We start from the raw sequence: 15,678 nt of genomic DNA on the forward strand, positions 1-15,678 counted from the left end.
ATATTGGAATGGGTTAAAAACACTGAAAAAAGGATGAAAGAATTGGCATGTAAAAGAAATCAAGAAAAAAAGCAGTGTGTGAATGAGATAGAAAAATAATGCTGCAAAAACGCCACATATGAACATACCCTGAGTTAGAAAACGAATTGTACAAAGCAACACTGACGTTTATCATTATGATAATAATTAAATTCAGGTCTTACCTACAAGGTCTCAAATATTCAGGGTGGCTGTAAATTTTTGATATGGTTAGCTGTGTGCTATTAACTTCAATATATAATAGTGGCTCTTTCCTTATTACTGTATTTATCTACATTATATATCAAAATTTGCATAAAAATCCAAGAAAAACAACCCTCTTATGAAAACCAATTTATTGCAATCATTGCAAAAAAAAATTAGCAATATTTGCCAACTCACTGTTGAAAAACAAGCCAACCTATGATCTTTACGCAAAGGATTTTATCTTAATGATTTGTTTTATTGAAGCTATATCAGCATCAGTAAAACAAGAAACAGTTTGGGCTATAACATTATTCATCAAGAGCGTATTTATAAAGAACTCCATTTCTCAAAATGTTTGGGAAAATGTAAAGAAAACTTAGCCTGTACTTGGGAGTAATTACAACAACTGCAGACTAAAGTTGAGCGGATTGATTTGCAAAGGATCGTCTTGCGTTAAATTTAATGTAACTCATGGCTTCATGCAAATTCAAACATTTCCAGATTCGATTTGCAGTTTGCTAATAAAAAACTTGCTCAGCATCATTTCCCACACCGCTGAAACACCAGAAAGTGGGGCAATGTCATTTTGTGTTGCTGCGCAAGCCTCCCCATGATGTCTTGCAGCTATGACATCTTAGGGATTATCATACCTAGTACAGCGGAGGTCAGTACCAGGGCCATCTCAGATCAGCTGTTCCTTGCAAAGCACAGTTTATATGACAGAGTCGTTTTCCATCTCCAGAGTCACTGGGTAAGTCTCTCTTCTGTAGAGTGTAAGATCTTATTATCAGCGGTCTCCTCTCTCCTTTAGAATGTAAGCTCTTATGGTCAGTGGAGTCCTCTCTCTCCTGTAGAGTGTAAGCTCTTATGGTCAGTGGGGTCCTCTCTCTCTCCTGTAGAGTGTAAGCTCTTATGGTCAGTGGGGTCCTCTCTCTCTCCTTTAGAATGTAAGCTCTTATGGTCAGTGGGGTCCTCTCTCCTGTAGAGTGTAAGCTCTTATGGTCAGTGGGGTCCTCTCTCTCCTGTAGGGAGTAAGCTTTTATGGTCAGTGGGGTCCTCTCTCTCCTGTAGAGTGTAAGCTCTTATGGTCAGTGGGGTCCTCTCTCTCCTGTAGAGTGTAAGCTCTTATGGTCAGTGGGGTCCTCTCTCTCTCCTGTAGAGTGTAATCTCTTATGGTCAGTGGGGTCCTCTCTCCTGTAGAGTGTAAGCTCTTATGGTCAGTGGGGTCCTCTCTCTCCTGTAGGGTGTAAGCTTTTATGGTCAGTGGGGTCCTCTCTCTCCTGTAGAGTGTAAGCTCTTATGGTCAGTGGGGTCCTCTCTCTCCTGTAGAGTGTAAGCTCTTATGGTCAGTGGGGTCCTCTCTCTCCTGTAGGGTGTAAGCTTTTATGGTCAGTGGGGTCCTCTCTCTCCTGTAGAGTGTAAGCTCTTATGGTCAGTGGGGTCCTCTCTCTCCTGTAGAGTGTAAGCTCTTATGGTCAGTGGGGTCCTCTCTCTCCTGTAGAGTATAAGCTCTTATGGTCAGTGGGGTCCTCTCTCTCCTGTAGGGAGTAAGCTTTTATGGTCAGTGGGGTCCTCTCTCTCCTGTAGAGTGTAAGCTCTTATGGTCAGTGGGGTCCTCTCTCTCCTGTAGAGTGTAAGCTCTTATGGTCAGTGGGGTCCTCTCTCTCTCCTGTAGAGTGTAATCTCTTATGGTCAGTGGGGTCCTCTCTCTCCTGTAGGGTGTAAGCTTTTATGGTCAGTGGGGTCCTCTCTCTCCTGTAGAATGTAATCTCTTATGGTCAGTGGGGTCCTCTCTCTCCTGTAGAGTGTAAGCTCTTATGGTCAGTGGGGTCCTCTCTCTCCTGTAGGGTGTAAGCTTTTATGGTCAGTGGGGTCCTCTCTCTCCTGTAGAGTGTAATCTCTTATGGTCAGTGGGGTCCTCTCTCTCCTGTAGAGTGTAAGCTCTTATGGTCAGTGGGGTCCTCTCTCTCCTGTAGGGTGTAAGCTTTTATGGTCAGTGGGGTCCTCTCTCTCCTGTAGAGTGTAAGCTCTTATGGTCAGTGGGGTCCTCTCTCTCCTGTAGAGTGTAAGCTCTTATGGTCAGTGGGGTCCTCTCTCTCCTGTAGAGTGTAAGCTCTTATGGTCAGTGGGGTCCTCTCTCTCTCCTGTAGAGTGTAATCTCTTATGGTCAGTGGGGTCCTCTCTCTCTCCTTTAGAATGTAAGCTCTTATGGTCAGTGGGGTCCTCTCTCCTGTAGAGTGTAAGCTCTTATGGTCAGTGGGGTCCTCTCTCTCCTGTAGAGTGTAAGCTCTTATGGTCAGTGGGGTCCTCTCTCTCCTGTAGAGTGTAAGCTCTTATGGTCAGTGGGGTCCTCTCTCTCCTGTAGAGTGTAAGCTCTTATGGTCAGTGGGGTCCTCTCTCTCCTGTAGGGAGTAAGCTTTTATGGTCAGTGGGGTCCTCTCTCTCCTGTAGAGTGTAAGCTCTTATGGTCAGTGGGGTCCTCTCTCTCCTGTAGGGTGTAAGCTTTTATGGTCAGTGGGGTCCTCTCTCTCCTGTAGAGTGTAATCTCTTATGGTCAGTGGGGTCCTCTCTCTCCTGTAGAGTGTAAGCTCTTATGGTCAGTGGGGTCCTCTCTCTCCTGTAGGGTGTAAGCTTTTATGGTCAGTGGGGTCCTCTCTCTCCTGTAGAGTGTAAGCTCTTATGGTCAGTGGGGTCCTCTCTCTCCTGTAGAGTGTAAGCTCTTATGGTCAGTGGGGTCCTCTCTCTCCTGTAGAGTGTAAGCTCTTATGGTCAGTGGGGTCCTTTCTCTCTCCTGTAGAGTGTAAGATCTTATGGTCAGTGGGGTCCTCTCTCTCCTGTAGAGTGTAAGCTCTTATGGTCAGTGGTCTCCTCTCCTGTAGAATGTAAGCTGTTATGGTCAGCGAAGTCCTCTCTCCTGTAGAGTGTAAGCTCTTATGGTCAGTGGGGTCCTCTCTCTCCTGTAGAATGTAAGCTGTTATGGTCAGTGGGGTCCTCTCTCCTGTAGAGTGTAAGCTCTTATGGTCAGTGGGGTCCTCTCTCCTGTAGAGTGTAAGCTCTTATGGTCAGTGGGGTCCTCTCTCTCCTGTAGGGTGTAAGCTCTTATGGTCAGTAGGGTCCTTTCTCTCTCCTGTAGAGTGTAAGCTCTTATGGTCAGTGGAGTCCTCTCTCTCCTGTAGAGTGTAAGCTCTTATGGTCAGTGGTCTCCTCTCTCTCCTGTAGAATGTAAGCTGTTATGGTCAGCGAAGTCCTCTCTCCTGTAGGGTGTAAGCTCTTATGGTCAGTAGGGTCCTTTCTCTCTCCTGTAGAGTGTAAGCTCTTATGGTCAGTGGGGTCCTCTCTCTTCTGTAGAGTGTAAGCTCTTATGGTCAGTGGAGTCCTCTCTCTCCTGTAGAGTGTAAGCTCTTATGGTCAGTGGGGTCCTCTCTCTCCTGTAGGGTGTAAGCTTTTATGGTCAGTGGGGTCCTCTCTCTCCTGTAGAGTGTAAGCTCTTATGGTCAGTGGGGTCCTCTCTCTCTCCTGTAGAGTGTAAGCTCTTATGGTCAGTGGGGTCCTCTCTCTCTCCTTTAGAATGTAAGCTCTTATGGTCAGTGGGGTCCTCTCTCCTGTAGAGTGTAAGCTCTTATGGTCAGTGGGGTCCTCTCTCTCCTGTAGGGAGTAAGCTTTTATGGTCAGTGGGGTCCTCTCTCTCCTGTAGAGTGTAAGCTCTTATGGTCAGTGGGGTCCTCTCTCTCCTGTAGAGTGTAAGCTCTTATGGTCAGTGGTGTCCTCTCTCTCTCCTGTAGAGTGTAATCTCTTATGGTCAGTGGGGTCCTCTCTCCTGTAGAGTGTAAGCTCTTATGGTCAGTGGGGTCCTCTCTCTCCTGTAGAGTGTAAGCTCTTATGGTCAGTGGGGTCCTCTCTCTCCTGTAGGGTGTAAGCTTTTATGGTCAGTGGGGTCCTCTCTCTCCTGTAGAGTGTAAGCTCTTATGGTCAGTGGGGTCCTCTCTCTCCTGTAGAGTGTAAGCTCTTATGGTCAGTGGGGTCCTCTCTCTCTCCTGTAGAGTGTAATCTCTTATGGTCAGTGGGGTCCTCTCTCTCTCCTTTAGAATGTAAGCTCTTATGGTCAGTGGGGTCCTCTCTCCTGTAGAGTGTAAGCTCTTATGGTCAGTGGGGTCCTCTCTCTCCTGTAGAGTGTAAGCTCTTATGGTCAGTGGGGTCCTTTCTCTCTCCTGTAGAGTGTAAGATCTTATGGTCAGTGGGGTCCTCTCTCTCCTGTAGAGTGTAAGCTCTTATGGTCAGTGGTCTCCTCTCCTGTAGAATGTAAGCTGTTATGGTCAGCGAAGTCCTCTCTCCTGTAGAGTGTAAGCTCTTATGGTCAGTGGGGTCCTCTCTCTCCTGTAGAATGTAAGCTCTTATGGTCAGTGGGGTCCTCTCTCCTGTAGAGTGTAAGCTCTTATGGTCAGTGGGGTCCTCTCTCCTGTAGAGTGTAAGCTCTTATGGTCAGTGGGGTCCTCTCTCTCCTGTAGGGTGTAAGCTCTTATGGTCAGTAGGGTCCTTTCTCTCTCCTGTAGAGTGTAAGCTCTTATGGTCAGTGGAGTCCTCTCTCTCCTGTAGAGTGTAAGCTCTTATGGTCAGTGGTCTCCTCTCTCTCCTGTAGAATGTAAGCTGTTATGGTCAGCGAAGTCCTCTCTCCTGTAGGGTGTAAGCTCTTATGGTCAGTAGGGTCCTTTCTCTCTCCTGTAGAGTGTAAGCTCTTATGGTCAGTGGGGTCCTCTCTCTTCTGTAGAGTGTAAGCTCTTATGGTCAGTGGAGTCCTCTCTCTCCTGTAGAGTGTAAGCTCTTATGGTCAGTGGGGTCCTCTCTCTCCTGTAGGGTGTAAGCTTTTATGGTCAGTGGGGTCCTCTCTCTCCTGTAGAGTGTAAGCTCTTATGGTCAGTGGGGTCCTCTCTCTCTCCTGTAGAGTGTAAGCTCTTATGGTCAGTGGGGTCCTCTCTCTCTCCTTTAGAATGTAAGCTCTTATGGTCAGTGGGGTCCTCTCTCCTGTAGAGTGTAAGCTCTTATGGTCAGTGGGGTCCTCTCTCTCCTGTAGGGAGTAAGCTTTTATGGTCAGTGGGGTCCTCTCTCTCCTGTAGAGTGTAAGCTCTTATGGTCAGTGGGGTCCTCTCTCTCCTGTAGAGTGTAAGCTCTTATGGTCAGTGGGGTCCTCTCTCTCTCCTGTAGAGTGTAATCTCTTATGGTCAGTGGGGTCCTCTCTCTCTCCTTTAGAATGTAAGCTCTTATGGTCAGTGGGGTCCTCTCTCCTGTAGAGTGTAAGCTCTTATGGTCAGTGGGGTCCTCTCTCTCCTGTAGAGTGTAAGCTCTTATGGTCAGTGGGGTCCTCTCTCTCCTGTAGGGTGTAAGCTTTTATGGTCAGTGGGGTCCTCTGTCTCCTGTAGAGTGTAAGCTCTTATGGTCAGTGGGGTCCTCTCTCTCCTGTAGAGTGTAAGCTCTTATGGTCAGTGGGGTCCTCTCTCTCCTGTAGAGTGTAAGCTCTTATGGTCAGTGGGGTCCTCTCTCTTTCCTGTAGAGTGTAATCTCTTATGGTCAGTGGGGTCCTCTCTCTCTCCTTTAGAATGTAAGCTCTTATGGTCAGTGGGGTCCTCTCTCCTGTAGAGTGTAAGCTCTTATGGTCAGTGGGGTCCTCTCTCTCCTGTAGAGTGTAAGCTCTTATGGTCAGTGGGGTCCTTTCTCTCTCCTGTAGAGTGTAAGATCTTATGGTCAGTGGGGTCCTCTCTCTCCTGTAGAGTGTAAGCTCTTATGGTCAGTGGTCTCCTCTCCTGTAGAATGTAAGCTGTTATGGTCAGCGAAGTCCTCTCTCCTGTAGAGTGTAAGCTCTTATGGTCAGTGGGGTCCTCTCTCTCCTGTAGAATGTAAGCTGTTATGGTCAGTGGGGTCCTCTCTCCTGTAGAGTGTAAGCTCTTATGGTCAGTGGGGTCCTCTCTCCTGTAGAGTGTAAGCTCTTATGGTCAGTGGGGTCCTCTCTCTCCTGTAGGGTGTAAGCTCTTATGGTCAGTAGGGTCCTTTCTCTCTCCTGTAGAGTGTAAGCTCTTATGGTCAGTGGAGTCCTCTCTCTCCTGTAGAGTGTAAGCTCTTATGGTCAGTGGTCTCCTCTCTCTCCTGTAGAATGTAAGCTGTTATGGTCAGCGACGTCCTCTCTCCTGTAGGGTGTAAGCTCTTATGGTCAGTAGGGTCCTTTCTCTCTCCTGTAGAGTGTAAGCTCTTATGGTCAGTGGGGTCCTCTCTCTTCTGTAGAGTGTAAGCTCTTATGGTCAGTGGGGTCCTTTCTCTCTCCTGTAGAGTGTAAGCTCTTATGGTCAGTGGGGTCCTCTCTCCTGTAGAGTGTAAGCTCTTATGGTCAGTGGGGTCCTCTCTCTCCTGTAGAGTGTAAGCTCTTATGGTCAGTGGGGTCCTTTCTCTCTCCTGTAGAGTGTAAGATCTTATGGTCAGTGGGGTCCTCTCTCTCCTGTAGAGTGTAAGCTCTTATGGTCAGTGGTCTCCTCTCCTGTAGAATGTAAGCTGTTATGGTCAGCGAAGTCCTCTCTCCTGTAGAGTGTAAGCTCTTATGGTCAGTGGGGTCCTCTCTCTCCTGTAGAATGTAAGCTGTTATGGTCAGTGGGGTCCTCTCTCCTGTAGAGTGTAAGCTCTTATGGTCAGTGGGGTCCTCTCTCCTGTAGAGTGTAAGCTCTTATGGTCAGTGGGGTCCTCTCTCTCCTGTAGGGTGTAAGCTCTTATGGTCAGTAGGGTCCTTTCTCTCTCCTGTAGAGTGTAAGCTCTTATGGTCAGTGGAGTCCTCTCTCTCCTGTAGAGTGTAAGCTCTTATGGTCAGTGGTCTCCTCTCTCTCCTGTAGAATGTAAGCTGTTATGGTCAGCGAAGTCCTCTCTCCTGTAGGGTGTAAGCTCTTATGATCAGTAGGGTCCTTTCTCTCTCCTGTAGAGTGTAAGTGTTGAGGAGAGCCATAAGATCAAATACTTAATTAACCTCAACACATAAGGTAATTGTGGGAAGCAACCTATAACATGTATTGTTTAACCTTACATAAGTTTTCCTCAGACAAAGTAAGACACTTAAGATGGCTGCCATCTCCTATACCAGAGCCATGCGGTCTGGTATCCAAGATGAACAATGAAGACACTGAAGATGGCCACCATTTCCTGTTTCAGCAGACCATGCGGTCTGGTATCCAAGATGACGCCCACTTTGATGACCTCATGGATCCACCCACAGCGACGCCCACTCTGATGACCTCACGGACCAACCCACCTAGATGACCTCATGGATCCGCCCATGGACTTGTTCATGCCCAACCCACTAACCAATGGAATACATCCGATCACTCCCATTTTAGAGCTAACCGAGCCCCCTTACAGGAGATATATAACATTGTGTTTTCACTAATAAAAGCCCTTCTTGGAGCTGAGCCACACATTGATCAAGGAGAGTTACAGCTGACTGTGTCTGGTGTATTTCTTTAGTGCACATGATCAATATCCATTAGGCCAGGAGTAGGCAACTAGAGAATTGAACATTTATATTAATTGTTCAACCCTAATATTTGGCCGCCCAACGGGGGGCCAGCAGAGGAAGAGCCCTGAACCCTGTAAAACCGGCGAGTGGAACGGCTGGATGCACTGAGTACCCCGAATCTGGAGACTGATCACCTCTTTAACAGAACACGGTAAGTCTGCTGATTTTTTATAATCTGTAGTCTTTACCTGTGTCTTTCGGGGTATCCTGTGCAGATTGCCTGACCGTGTCCGGTTTTCTTGGTATCTGTAAGACGGCAGAAAGGGTATCTCCGCTGCTGGTCATTTAATTGCAAGAACCGTCACGTTTTAGTTGCCTACTGCCTGTTACATGTTGTGGAGAGGGGAGATGACAAATAGAAGTGTTTACAGAGGGCTACAGGCAAGTGATAAAACAGGAAAAACAGGGTATGTACTGGTAGTTAAAGAAAAGCATTGTGTTTGGAACAAAGCAGGTTACTAGGAAAGAATAAACAGGTTTGTTTACAGAAAGAAAAGCATGTGGTAGAACGGGATAAGCAGGTTTTTTTTTTATAGAGAAGGAAAGAAAGCAAGTGTAGAAAAAAAATAAAATAATTTTTGTCTGTGGTATACGGTTGTCGCCTGTGATAAGATTTTCAGTTCTGTACATGAGGACTAGGACCTTGAGTGATTGACTCGGCCTAGGGGGACCCGGTAAATCTTGGAGCGATTGGCTCAGTTCGGGCATAATAAATTGTGTAGCGGCTCATCAAAGCTTGGAGTGATTGACTCAGCTTGAGCCAATTAAATTTATAGTGTTTCTTTTTTTGCCCCGTGACATCGAGTGAGTGACTCTGCACGGGGACTGGTGAGTTAGGGAGCAATTTGACAAAGTAGGGAATAATTGGTTTGTAAAGTACGGAGCACGGAAGTCAGACAGGGACCACGTGACAAGAAGGCATAGGAGCTGAGTACTGCAGACTCAGTTCCCTTTTAGAATCTCAGGTTTGAGTCATCTCCCCCGTCTTATTGTTTGTTTGGTGTTTGTTATCTTGATAGATAGATATATATATACTGTATATCTATAGAAAGATGGAGAAAGTAATGCAGTTCTGCCGTATGGGCACTAAGCCAAATTCAGATGGCAAGTTAGACTCATGCACATTAGTGGAAATTGTGTGGAATGCCAGAAGGGGGATGGTTACAGCCCCTGGAGTGGAAGCTTGTCTTGAAAAAAAAAAAGAAAAGGTATCCTAGAAGATAATGGATTGTTGTCTATTGCTAGGGCAGGAGAAAGAGTCTCTGAAAGTCTGTATATAAAAAAAAAAAAAAAAAAAAAAAAAAAGGAAAAATTGGAAATTGGGTAGAAGAGAAAAGGAATAGAACGAATAGAGTTTTGAGTTGTGTATTACAAAAATATATCTTGTGAGCGGCCACCACCGTAAAATGGTGGCTCAGAGCCATGTGGTAAATGTAATGGTCGCCATTTTGTTAATGGCCAATGTGTTAAATGTAATAGCAGCCAAAATGGTGGCTCAGAGCCATGTGGTAAATGTAATGGTCGCCATTTTGTTAATGGCCAATGTGTTAAATGTAATAGCAGCCAAAATGGTGGCTCAGAGCCATGTGGTAAATGTAATGGTCGCCATTTTGTTAATGGCCAATGTGTTAAATGTGATAGCAGCCAAAATGGTGGCTCAGAGCCATGTGGTAAATGTAATGGTCGCCATTTTGTTAATGGCCAATGTGTTAAATGTGATAGCAGCCAAAATGGTGGCTCAGAGCCATGTGGTAAATGTAATGGTCGCCATTTTGTTAATGGCCAATGTGTTAAATGTGATAGCAGCCAAAATGGTGGCTCAGAGCCATGTGGTAAATGTAATGGTCGCCATTTTGTTAATGGCCAATGTGTTAAATGTGATAGCAGCCAAAATGGTGGCTCAGAGCCATGTGGTAAATGTAATGGTCGCCATTTTGTTAATGGCCAATGTGTTAAATGTAATAGCAGCCATCTTGGTGGTGGTAAATATAATTCTAATGGCAGCCATCTTGGTGGTGGTAAATATAATTCTGACGGCAGCCATCTTGGTGGTGGTAAATATAATTCTGACGGCAGCCATCTTGGTGGTGGTAAATATAATTCTAATGGCAGCCATCTTGGTGGTGGTAAATATAATTCTAATGGCAGCCATCTTGGTGGTGGTAAATATAATTCTAATGGCAGCCATCTTGGTGGTGGTAAATATAATTCTGACGGCAGCCATGTTGTGGATGGCAAAGGTGTTAATTCTGAAGGCAGCCATGTTGTGGATGGCGAATGTGCTGCTCCTGGTGGTGAACATCTCAGATTAAGGCTACACGCCACATCACCAAATCCTTGTTACCCAGTAATGACCACTAACGGCCAATACTATATTCCTTCGGGAAGTGAACAGGCTTTACCCATGTTTCCTATCTCTGTTGTTTCCAATGGGGCACCAACCCTTTCCTCTATCACTCCTGTTGTGAATCCAGCAGTCCTCCCACCTGGATCGTCCCCAGCACCTACCCTTTCTACTGTCACTTCCACTGCCAATTTAGCCGCACACCCACATGAGATGCTCCAAGCAGCGGCCTCTCCTCCCAATGCTTCCACAACAGCACTCTCACGCAGCCTACATAACCCTATGCCCAGTACCTCACAGGCTGTCTCGCAGCCAAGCGCACACCTGTATGGGACGGTGGCGACTGTATCAAGGGGGGGGCTCAATGTGGGAGGGGGATACCAATAGCACAGGAAGCACAAAGGGGAGGGAATGTTGGCAACCTATTTTTGAAAAAGAACTTCCTGAGGGACCCTTGTTAGTGGTGGGAAAGGGTGACATAACAACAATGGAGACAGACGCTATTGTTAATGCTGCCAATTCTCGGTTAGAGCACAATGGAGGTGTAGCTAGAGCTATAGTGGAAGCAGGAGGGGTGACTATTCAAGCTGACAGTAAAATCATTGTTGAGTCACGTGGTCAGATAGCTGTTGGGGACATAGCGGTGACTAAAGCTGGCAATCTTCCATGTAGAATGATCATACACACTGTGACCCCTACTTATGACCCTATTCATCCAGACGTTAGTGCTCAACAACTTCGTGCAGCAATAACTCGCATTAATGAGGACAGGACTGTTAAAGCTTTTAAGACTGCCTGCGTCACCTGGAGCCCATACCATGATACTGGAGCTGCCCAAATAGAGCCCTGCATTCCAGGACTGTTACCTCCTCCGGCTCCTCATACACAAGGGACTACATCTCTACTCCCGCTTCAGGTGCCACCGCCAACAGTGCCAATGCTCATGTCTGAGGAGCCCACCATCTGTGTCAAGTTTACACCCCGGCACGCTGCTACTCTGTTGAACCAAGTTCTAGATCCAGAAAAACAGCCGATGCCTTTCTACAGGAGCATGACGAGACATGGGACTCTGGTGTTGAGTTCTGCCAAGAACCTAAGACAAGGGCCTCGGATGAGTTGGCTGACCTATCAATTATTATTGTTGCCAAAGGTTTCCAGATGCCTCAAAGCTGATGCAGCCATTGTACGATGACCTCAAGACGTCAGCGTTTCCACTATGTACCAAATCCGTGGAAGCTTTCTAAGCTCTTAAACAGGCCATACAGTCTGCACCAGCTCTTGGAATCCCAAATTATCAACTACCTTTTTACTTGTTTGTCAATGAAGTAGCAGGACATGCTTTCGGAGTCCTAGCACAAAAACATGGGGGAAGAACAAGACCAATCGGCTACTACTCTGCCCGCCTGGACTCTGTGTCTCAAGCTTCCCCGACTTGCCTCAGAGCTGTTCATGCTGCACATATGCTTCTGGACAAAACTTCTGATATCATCTGAGGACATCCAGTTCTCTTAATGGCTCCACACGACATAATTGCTTTGTTGGAACCTAAACATCTGTTGGTGCAGCATCATATGAGACTCCAATGTTCGCTCTTGGTTCCGGATAATGTCACTCTTGTCCGCTGCAGCATCTTCAAACTGTCCACGCTGCTTCCTCTTTCCAGGGGGGATGTGGATGATACTGATGCTCTCGGAGAAGATGCCTCTACACACTCAGAGGATCATGACTGTCTCGAACAAATGCATGAAGAAGTAGCCTCCCAGAAAAGCGTGTCTGAAGACCCACTCCCACATGCTGACCTGACGTTCTTCACTGATGGTTCCAGATTTGCAGATAAAACAGGAAGATTCCATACGGGGTATGCCGTGGTTACACATGACCAGGTCATCTCAGCTGGATCGCTACCACCGCACATGTCTGCACAAGAAGCGGAACTTAAAGCTTTGACGTTGGCTTGTCAGGAAGCGACGGAGAAGGTGGTCAACATCTACACGGATTCAAGATACGCTTTTGGAGTGGCTCATGACTTCGGCAGTATCTGGGCAGCCAGAGGATACCTAACGTCCAGTGGAACTCCTGTAAAACATGCTGCTATCATACAAGAACTTGTGGTCGCTCTGAATCTACCTTCAGAGGTTGCAGTGATCAAGATCAAAGCTCACGGGAGATTGGATTCTCCAGAAGCAAGGGGGAACTTCTTTGCTGACAAAACAGAAAAAACCTATGCTGTGGATCCATTTAGGAAAGAGAAAGCAGCGGTGTACGTGTCACAAGACACTGAAGAAGGGACTAAAGCCTCTCTTATGAGGATTATCCATCTACATCAAGACAAGACATCAGATGATGAAAATAAGTCATGGCAAGAAGGAGGAGCTAAAAAAGGATGAAGATGGAGTCTGGAGGGTGAACACAAAGGTCTACCCTGTAATCTGTACCCCTCAGTGACAGAATGGGCACACGGTATCACCCACAGAGGCAAGAATCGGATGAATGACCTGATTTGGAAGACCTACATGGCACCTGGGATTTCTACTGTCACCCAAAAATACTGCAACATGCAATCCAGCACCGCCTCAGAAAGTTACTCAGAAACATTTGGCTAAACCACTTTATCCCTTTCAGAGGATTCAGATTGATCACATTCAAATGCCAAAAGTAGGGAAGTACGAGTATGTACTGGTAGTGACTGACATGTTCTCAGGATGGCCCGAAGCCTATCCAGTAATAAACATGACTGCCAGAGTGACTGTTAAGAGACTGATGACTGAAGTAGTCTGCAGATATGGGGTCCCAGAGGTAATTGAGAGTGACCAAGTACCTGCGTTCATTGCAGCACTGTCTAAGGAACTATGAACATTAGTGGGAGCGGATTTGGGTTTACATACTCCATATCACCTACACAGCAGTGGGAAAGTAGAAACACTGAATGGCACCTTGAAAAATAAAATACTGAAAGCCAGTTAGGAGGTCAGACTTGGGACAGACATTTTGCACGTTGCCTTATACTCAGTCAGAAACACTACAAGGGGTCCCATTAAACTCACACCATACGAGATTCTTTTTGGGGGGCCTCCAAGATTGGGTCAATATTTTCCACAACAGCTAGCCTTGGGAAGTGATACTCTGGTAAATTCTGTAATTGTTGTTAATTGTTGTTACTAAAGAACTGTCAGTAACACATGTACGAGTTTTATCATCCATTCCAGGTCCAGATTCCAGTGAAGGTACCCATGCTTTCCAACCTGGTGACTACGTGCTTGTAAAGAAGTTCATCAGAAAAGACATTCCTGGAGTCGAGATTTAAGGGTCCCTACCAAGTGCTCCTGACTACTCCTACTTCGGTCAGGATTGCTGAGCGCCTCCTGGATCCATCTCTCACATTATAAACTTGTTAGACAGTTAGGGACAGAGTAGGATCTGACCTGCTTGTCAAAGTCCAGCTACAAAGGGAGGTTTTCCACAAGGGAAAACTTGTCTCAAACTGGTGAAAACTCCAATTCCCCCTCCCGGGCAAGACGGTCAGATCTAGGATGTGTACAACAGGGTTAGTCGCATGTGTATTTTACTCTAAGTAACCATGGAGATGGGAGATTGGAGAGTAATAGATCCAGCAGGTTGGGAAGTCCCGAGGACACTGGTAACACGCTCCGATATACCTCCTCAGTATACCCATAATTAGTCACACATTCTCTGGTGTCTATAGCATCCATATTGTCATGAAGCCTCTGATGTCATAATAACACTTAACATCGATGGGTTAGGGAACCACGGTGGGATCAAGATAAAAGAAAAGGTTAATAAAGTATTTAGGGGGGACTGTTGAGGAGAGCCATAAGATCAAATACTTAATTAACCTCAACACATAAGGTAATTGTGGGAAGCAACCTATAACATGTATTGTTTAACCTTACATAAGTTTTCCTCAGACAAAGTAAGACACTTAAGATGGCTGCCATCTCCTATACCAGAGCCATGCGGTCTGGTATCCAAGATGAACAATGAAGACACTGAAGATGGCCACCATTTCCTGTTTCAGCAGACCATGCGGTCTGGTATCCAAGATGACGCCCACTTTGATGACCTCATGGATCCACCCACAGCGACGCCCACTCTGATGACCTCACGGACCAACCCACCTAGATGACCTCATGGATCCGCCCATGGACTTGCTCATGCCCAACCCACTAACCAATGGAATACATCCGATCACTCCCATTTTAGAGCTAACCGAGCCCCCTTACAGGAGATATATAACATTGTGTTTTCACTAATAAAAGCCCTTCTTGGAGCTGAGCCACACATTGATCAAGGAGAGTTACAGCTGACTGTGTCTGGTGTATTTCTTTAGTGCACATGATCAATATCCATTAGGCCAGGAGTAGGCAACTAGAGAATTGAACATTTATATTAATTGTTCAACCCTAATATTAAGCTCTTATGGTCAGTGGGGTCCTCTCTCTTCTGTAGAGTGTAAGCTCTTATGGTCAGTGGGGTCCTTTCTCTCTCCTGTAGAGTGTAAGCTCTTATGGTCAGTGGGGTCCTTTCTCTCTCCTGTAGAGTGTAAGCTCTTATGGTCAGTGGTCTCCTCTCTCTCCTGTAGAATGTAAGCTGTTATGGTCAGCGAAGTCCTCTCTCCTGTAGAGTGTATGAAACAAGAAAGAAACGCAAACATCAAATAGGGTCTTATCCAGGTTATGCAAGGTGGGTAAACATATGGTATACTCCCCCTTGTGGGATTGTGTGTGACACAACCAGTAATAGTGTAAAGATAACAGCTGCTGCAGCATCCGTGAAAATTCAACATCTAATATACCAGGAGAATTGTATTTGTTCTGCACTACTGGAAGACCAAAAGACAGGAACCGAGGACGAGGGTGGATAAGAGTGGTATATTGTCAACACGTTTCAAAGTCAAACCCACTCCTTCTTCAGGACTGCCACTTGTAAAGAGACAAGTTAAATTAAGTGCAGCTAAATACATAAAAAAATAGGACTAGTAAAATCAATACAGTATGGAAAAGAGTTAGCAGAAAAATAATTAAAGCAAATTGATTTTAACACATTTATTAATGAAGACGTGTGTAAAGCGATTGCAAAAAACTGACGTACATCTCATGTGACTGTTTCCCCTTCACTTTAATTTTGGAGTCTTTATTTGATTTTTTTATGTATTTAACTGCACGCATTTTCATTGGTCAATTTACAAGTAGTTGTCCTGAAGAAGGAGTCGGTTTGACTTTGAAACACGTTGACAATAAACCACTTTTACAAACAAAAGTCATATAACCAGTTTTTTTATGGGCCGAAAGAGGAAAACACCCCTCTCCCAACATAAATTCACCAAAGCACATAGTGAATAAAGTGGAATACTCCAAACCGATGTATACAGAGAAGAACGGAGTGCAGAAGCACCACCAATAAAACAGAAAATCAAATATTTATTTAAATATCATAAAATCATAAAAAAAACTATTTTAGGAATAAGCATGCCAAATGACAACAACAGGAAGACTAAAAAGGAAGGAGACATGCTGATACAGCAGAGAGACAGTGAACACCTAAATAA

Source organism: Ranitomeya variabilis, chromosome 7, assembly GCF_051348905.1.
Source record: "Ranitomeya variabilis isolate aRanVar5 chromosome 7, aRanVar5.hap1, whole genome shotgun sequence".
NCBI lineage: Eukaryota > Metazoa > Chordata > Amphibia > Anura > Dendrobatidae > Ranitomeya > Ranitomeya variabilis.